Here is an 8,132-nt window from a genome sequence, read left to right as displayed (position 1 = left end):
TTGTGATAAACTCAAAGATAATTGACTAAATAGACATTCTCCAAAGTTTCAATAAAAATTTCCAAGTTTTTCTTACAATTTCTGTGGTTTTTATTCAATTTTTATCGATATCGATAATATCCCTATATTTCCATCGAAATTTCCATATTTTTGGACTACCGATATTTCCAATATCATCGATATTTTAGACCTTGATCCTGACCTTGAGTAGAAGCTAGGATAGGAAGGGTGAGCTCAGGTGTGGGGTTTTTCCGTTACCGAAATTTACTCTACACACCCACGCGCTGCAGGCGCGAGTGGAGTCGCGTGGGCTAGGGTGGTGAAGTTGTAATTTAACCCGATCAGATCCTTAGGTTGTCACGAGTGCATATGATTTCGCGGATCTCAATTTGGACGTCGTTTGACTATCGAACGGATTTTCGCATATTGTGCGTTATCTGGGTTCAATAGGTTCTGACCGTTAGATCTTTTCCCAATTAAAATATGTTGTTCTAGGTATTCTTAGGACCGTGTGAGATTTCATGGATCATGAATCGGAGCCCCGGATGTTCCGATTCAATAATGCAAACTTTGTGTGTTAGCGATAACCGTACAATCATGAGCGATTCTTAAACCTGTAAGCGCACCTTAGGATACCTCCTTCAACGTACACGTATTGGAAATTTGGGAATTTAAGTATTTAAATTGTGATTTTCGCTTCGAAGTAATTTGATATTAATTAAGGGTTCGTATCTCGAAATAGGTGCCCCGACTGCACGTACTCAACAGGCAGGACCCTCTCGTGGTCAGGCAGCGTGAGAATATTTGTGAGTGGACTTTGTTTTCAATCATATGCATGCTTTTATTGATGAAAGATTTATGCATAATGTTTTTAATGGTTTATTGAATATATTATATTCATGAGTTGAATTTGATGCTTGTATAGCGCTTTGGCAATATATTGTGGGCTTGGCATATTTGGGTATCGAGAGTATATTTTATATGGATTTTGGGGAAGTTATATATATATATATATATATATATATTGTCTATAAGTGAGATACTTGGGTTGTGAAGGTGAGTTGTGGAAGAACTTGAATATGAGGGGTTGTTGAGAGAAGTTGTATGATTACACTATGTAAGTGCCTTCCCCAGTTATTGGACTTCCCACACATGGCGTTGGATGTTCCGGCGCATGGGAATAGGTTATCAGTCTCACACGCGGTGTTTGATGTTCTGGCGTGTGAGACACTTTCCATATGCGGCGTTGGATGTTCCGGCGTATGGAAGGACTCTGTATATTGTTTGGGATCATCACTCATGGCATTGGATGTTCCGGTGTGTGATGATCCAGTCTGCGCGCGTAGGACTTCGTATTGGAGCTACACATGGCTTTGGATGTTCCGGTGTGTGAGCTATGGAGTTTCGTCCCCCGGTTGGACCGCTCATCCTTAGACGCATGATAGCACTTGGAAATCCTGCGGGCTAGTTAAACGATCCCCCGGTTGGATTGTTTCCCCGGTACCTAGGTGGTGTAATGAGTATATTGTATATATATATGTATATTTATAGTTGGAGAGTGAAGAAATTAGAGTTTATCAGTGGTTTGGCAGGACAGCAAGATTGTAAGAATGGGGTTTATGGATGAAGTGATTTGTGTATTTTAAAGAGTTTTAATGGAATATATTTTGAGTAATTAAATTATGAATTGTGAATCTGCATGTCTTGAGCATTACTTTTATACGGTGGGGTTACTTTATTGTTTAACTCCAAATCTTATTTTTGTCTACTCACATGTTTTCTGTTTTGCGCCCCCTCAGCCAGTAGTGGCTCCAGGAAGCGTGCAAGTGGTGTATGAAGCTGAACTATGAACTTTCCTAGTTAGGATTTGAGTAATTTCTTATACTCAACTGTTCTTGTAAATTAAATTCAGTAGATGCTCTGTTATCACCCATGGTAGATTTTACCTGTGAGGCCGGAGGCCATTTATAGTGTGTTTTGTTGTATTATGAAAGTATACTGCTGGTTGGGATTAATTTATGTATGTTGCAGGTTGAAATTTTTTTGTTGGGTTTGCTTAATTTACAGGGGAGACTCTGCCAAATTTTTAGTAGAGAGTCTCGATTTTTAGTAAGTGGGTCCGGCATCGGGATGATGTCGGAATAAAGACGGGGTCTGCTTTGGTTTCCGGGAAATTTCGGGGCGGGTCCTGTCATAATCCAAGACAGTCTCAAGATTTAGTCCAGTCCATGACAGTCAGTCGTACCAAACGACCCCTAAGAGTAACAGCTTATGGAGGGAAATGTTCATAGATGGGTTAGTCATTTTAGAGGAGAATAGTGCTTAATTTGACAAAAGAGAAGTGGGAATATACAAGGGAAGTGTAAGTGGACAAAAGAAGATTGGGAACATATAATTTCCAACAAAAGAGGAGCAAGAAAATCATTTCCCTTAAATAAATTGGGTTTCTGGGTATATAACTCCTTATTTCTTTTTTCACAACTAACTAAATTAGAAAATGCGTTGTTTCATAATAAAAATTGACAGTTTCTTCATCCATCCTGGTTTTGGGTTGATTCTTGGCCCTTCATGTTCATCATTTTTCTTCTAAATCTTAGTTTTTGTATAATTTTCACAAACGTACTCCTAGTTGAGAGGTGGGCGGAAGATCATGAGAGAAGGGAGGGGAGAGTGAGATGGATATAATGATAACGATATCTAAGGTGCAAATTGTGAGTTTTCAACTTGAAATCACTATAATAAAAAAGATTATAGAGTCAAATATGCGTCAACTCCACAAACTTTCTATACCACAAAACTATGAAGGAACACCAACTTGGGTGCCTAAGAACAATAAGATAAAGTTTGATGGCGTTGGAGGATGGCTCTTTCTGCTTCCTGACACGTTCGGCCCTGGTATGCCTGGACTCAAGGCAGGCATGGCAACATTGAAGTATGAGGATTTGAAATTTATGAATTCTAAAGCCTAGAATTTCAAATTTCAAATTTCATTGTTTGGATAAATAAAAAAATTGCTGTTAGAATTTGTGTGTAAGGATTTCAAATAAAATGTAATTATTTAGAAAAAAAGAAGAAAATCAATCAGCTAAAAACTACAGAAAATGAAGAAAAAAATATATTTAAGAATCACTTAAAAATGTAAACAAAAATGAAAAGAAAAGAATTAAAAAACCAACTCATACAATTTCATTTTCTTTTTTAATTTTCCTTCCATTTTCCCACTGAGATGGAGGAGAGAGAAGAGATAAGAGAAATGACGCAGAGAGGAGGATATGTAGAGACGTGTGATGGGAAAGAGAAGGATGCTAGAGGTATGCATCTCACTAATAACATGCGCTCAAATTCCTAGTTTTAGAAGTCATTTGAAATCCTTGTATTTTGGCCTAACAAATTTTAGGTGAATTTGAACCCAGACACAACCACCGCCTGCAATCTTCTCCGTTTAAGGATTTTCCCTTGTAACCAAACCTCTAATTTTCTCTTTCGGTTAATAAACCAGGCTTCTCTCCTTCCGACATGTTGTGGAGAGCTTTCATCCCAGTTTTTTGCTGGGTATTGCTTTCCTTGCTTTTGCAAGGTTCTCGTCTTTTATTCAATTTTCTTGGGGTCTGCTGTCCAGCCTCTTGGGCTAAGTTATATGCGTCTTTGTAGATCTGATGCCTTGGCCTTTTGTGGAGTTGGTTTGAGGTAGTATAGATTTATTATTGCTCTATTTATTTATGGAGGTGGAGTTGTTAGTAATGGGTGGATCTACCATTTTCTAGGTGTTGTGAGATCATGTAGGTTTCTGGAGGTGATGTGGCCTATTTTGGCCAGGTGAATGTTGAGCGGTAAGACCCTTTCACTTTTGGTGTTTTTGGTTCCCTGTTAGTGCAGAATATGTTGATCTATCACGATCTCTTTGGAGAACTGATGCTGCAAGGGGTCTTCTTGATCATCCATCTTTCAACTCTGAGTGAGCTCGGCTTGATCTTGTCTTGTTTTATACTCATTGTCTTGTTGGATTTAATTTTCTAGATTTGTTGTATGTTACAACCTCCATTTTGGGTGTGTTCTTACTGTAAATCTCTTGTATTTGACCATATTCTAAAAAAAATTAAGTTGACCAAATCTAAATCCACTAATTAATAGGCCCAAAGGACCTCAAATATTTTTTGCTGTTGTCAAAGTTAGGAATGGAGAAGGGGGAACACTCAAGTTAGGAATGGAGAAGGGGGAACACTCGAACACATGGATACCAAACGCTTGAACCGAGGAGCACTTGAAAGCACACCAAGGACCTGGGCCAATCCAACTAACACCCCATTGGACCTAAAATACTTTAAAACACCTAATTCATTTAGGCCCACTTCTTACAAAAATTTTGACACACCCTTGGATCTACATATTTGGATTTGAATTTAAATTTCAAATCTATCTAGAGATTTGAAATCCAAATGTTGGATTAAATATTGAAAAATACTAGCTTGCTTTCCTTAAAGTATGAACTCCTACTTTCCTACCAATCATAGTTTGACATGTGTGTAGAGATTTTTCATTTTGTGTTTTTGATGAATTATTTTTGTATATGTTTCAAAATGTGATTTGAAGTAGGAATGCCCCCTTCCCTGGAAGGAGGGAAGCAGTGTCCTTAAATATTTGACAACAAAAATTTCAGTAGGGATTTCAAACAAAATCAAACTAAAATAAGATTTGTAATTAAATTAGAAAGGAAAACAAATTATTCCCAAAAAAAAAAAAAAAATTCAACTTTTTCCCTCTTTCTCTCCAATTTTGTTGCCCTCGAATCAAACACTCCAATTCATGAGAGATCTGAGAGATATTGGAGAGAGAGATCAAGAGAGAAGGAGGAGAGAGATCGAGATATTCAATTGCTAAATCGTGAAAGAGATCATGTATTCCAATCTAGGACTCAATGCACAAGAAGTGTTCGACGAATTGTTTGATAAAATTGAACATTGTATTACATGCAGCAGGTTCTTGTTGACCAACTTCAAAAGCTGCAAGGTCTTCAACTAGTCGCATGTTTGTTCTGTACTGTATGAGCTTTTGTTTGATTAAATGATCCCGTATAAATGCTTTCCTCAGTTTGGTAAACTTCTTGTTCTTCTTGTGGCAAAATAGATATAAGGAAAACTAGAGAATCAGATACAACGATTTTCCTTCTTCTGTGCTAAAGAGGTTAACTCATCAGCTACCAATTAGCTTCAGTGTAAACATGCTTCAAAATGAAATTTCTTATTTTCGTTCCACAATTCCTTGCTTGATATATTTTCAGATTTATTTACATTCCATGTCTTATCATTGGATGAGTATTAAAAGAGCCACATTTCATGTTTTACACAAGACCCTCGAAATTCATAGATTGAGTTTCTTGTTCACCAAGTTGTAGAGTTCTTTCTCATTCTTTACCGTAATTGTTTAACAAGGCCATAATTATCTTGATGTCTTGTTCACCAAGTCATCAAGAATCCCAATATGGCTAAAAGTTACGTCTTCTGTCTAAATTAAATATTATAAAGATTTAATCTTGACTCCCAAGTATAGTTCTCTCCAGAAAATACCCACATTCCATCAAATCTTCAAATATCTTGGTGATAGCACCAAGACATTACCATTGTTCAAAACGAAACAATAATTGGAAAGTTATTACTTTCTTTCTTTTATTCAAATATAAAACCTCGAGAAATATTTGAATGTTCTGGGTACACCACGTGGTTGGTGTACTATCCAATACACATAGGACATGTGGAAATATTTTATTTTTATGTCCTATTTGGACAATATTTTCACATATTTCTTGTGTATCGGATGGTACACCAGCCACGTGGTGTACCTGAAACATTCAAAAATTACTCCTAAATTACACATCAAGAATTTTATTTTTATATTTTTAACAACAAATTACCCTCCCTTCCATAATCATCCTCAAATTAATCCAATAAAATAGAACAACCACCTGAACATATTAAATATGAAAATTAAGGTACGCCAACGGTCTACTACATACCAAACAAACAGATCATAGAAAAATTAATGTCAACCAAAGAAACAACACAATAAAAAAGCCTAATCAAGCGAAAAAAATTAGTATTCTGTGTTCACTCACACTTTTGGACCTTTCGGTCAATGCCACTAAAACTAAGTTCATAGAAGGAAAAGAGCAGAGAAAATCTCATCTAAAACCTTAATAGTAAAGGTACCTCCTCTTGGTTCTAAAGCTGAAACAAGAAGCCAAGTCTTCTTCATTTTTCTTTTCTTTTTCTCCTTCAACCTCCTCCGTCTTAGTCGTAGACATAAAAAGCTCGTTTACAACACTTAGCTTCACATACTTCTCTTCCACATTAAGACCATGATACTTGGTGAACCCATTGTTCGGAAATTCAGTCAGCGAGCCAGGGACAAAGCCCGTGTTTGCATCCTCTTCGAAATTTCTTTTGCACCGCTTATCGTTCTGTCCCGATTGAAACAATGAATCTGTTGCAAATTCCTTGATTATCTGTAAGTTCGGTGGGGTAGTTGTTGGGACGGGGTTTTTGAAATACTCATTCCCAATCTTTATCCACTCTTTTCCAGGCAAAGAGTCTTCTTCTCCTTCTTGGTGCAAATTATGTCTAGATAACATCGAAGGGTTGTCTTTTGGGTCCTCTGCTTGACTTGGAATTTTCCCAGATCTCTCTTTGTTTGGCTGTGTTTCTTCGACAATTTCCTCTATGGATCTTTGTGAAGCTTCTCCTAAGATCGTCCTATTTATTAGATCTCCCTCTTCTTCTTCCATCTTCTCCAATTGACTTCTTCTGCTTGCTGTGTGGTAACAGAATTGGGAACCCTGCTAACAACTTCGTGTGATGTGGACAGAAAAGAGTTGGTGTAAGTCAGTTGTTCAAATTTGGAGGGAAAGAGCTAAAGAGAAGGGCTCATGGTAATGGCTATGTGACTCGAACAATGTTCGTCTGTTGTAGTTTCTTGGAAACAATTTCGAGTAGATATGAATGATTTAATGGAATTCGACCAAATATATTTCCTTCAAAGACGAGGGAAGTTATGATGACACAGCAGAATTACCAAAGAAGAGTTATGAAAACATCAAAATCCGGAAACAACAAATCTAGAAACCCAAAAAATATAGCGAAATAAAACAGAAACAAACCGGAAAATTATATAGCCACTCTACCGGGCATGCTTGGCTCGGTGCCACCGGTTTGTTAGGAAAGTTCGGCAAAAATTAAGAAAGAGAATTTTTTTGACAAACTTTCATGTTTTTTAACGTATTCTTAGTTGGTTTTGGTCTAGTTTCCAATTGAGATTGGTTTCCTTATTCTCCAGCAACATAGAATTTTTAGACAATTTTATCCTCCTTTGTGACTTAGGTTACAAACATTACAAGATGTGATGATGTGCAAGGGACTTGTAGCTCAAGTAGCTCAAGTGGTTAAAAATATTTACCCTTACACATGAGGTCCTATGTTCGATTTCACACACAACGACCTGTTAAATTCAGAGAGATGGACCATCGGCCTACTACTAACAACACCGATATTGTCTCCAACTTAACCACCTACAAAGCAGTAGGAGTGGGGTTTTATCACAAAAGGCCTCGGTAATATTAGTAGTGAAACCACTATATAGTGAGCCACACGTGAAGTCAAGTCCACATTGGAGTCAATTATTCAAGCCCAACACGTGAACACCACGTATTGGGTAAGGAGTAGGGGTAAACATTCAAGCCCAACATGTGAACATCACATATTGGGTAAGGGTAAAGGCCCAATTCAAGCCCAATCAATCAAACCGCTCTGATATCATGTTAAATTCAGAGAGATGGGCCATCGGCCCATTACTAACAACACCAATATTGTCTCCAACTTAACCACCTACAAAGCCAATAGGTGTGAGGTTTTATTACAAAAGTCCTCGGTAATATTAGTATTTGAACCATTCATTATATATTGTATTTTATTTAGTCAAGTTTCCGATGTGGGACTTATATTCTTCAACACGACCCACCCCCTCCCCCCAACCAAAGTGTCACTTGTATAAAATTAAAAAATAAATAAAAAATAAAAAATAAAACAGCGCTTTCTATAACACTATTTTAGAGAAATGCGGGTAAATGAGTAGTCTTTAAATGC

The sequence above is a fragment of the Prunus persica genome, chromosome G1, assembly GCF_000346465.2.
Source record: "Prunus persica cultivar Lovell chromosome G1, Prunus_persica_NCBIv2, whole genome shotgun sequence".
In the NCBI taxonomy this organism is placed as follows: Eukaryota; Viridiplantae; Streptophyta; class Magnoliopsida; order Rosales; family Rosaceae; genus Prunus; species Prunus persica.
The sequence above is the reverse complement of the archived record's forward strand: the minus strand, read 5'-3'. Positions refer to the sequence as shown.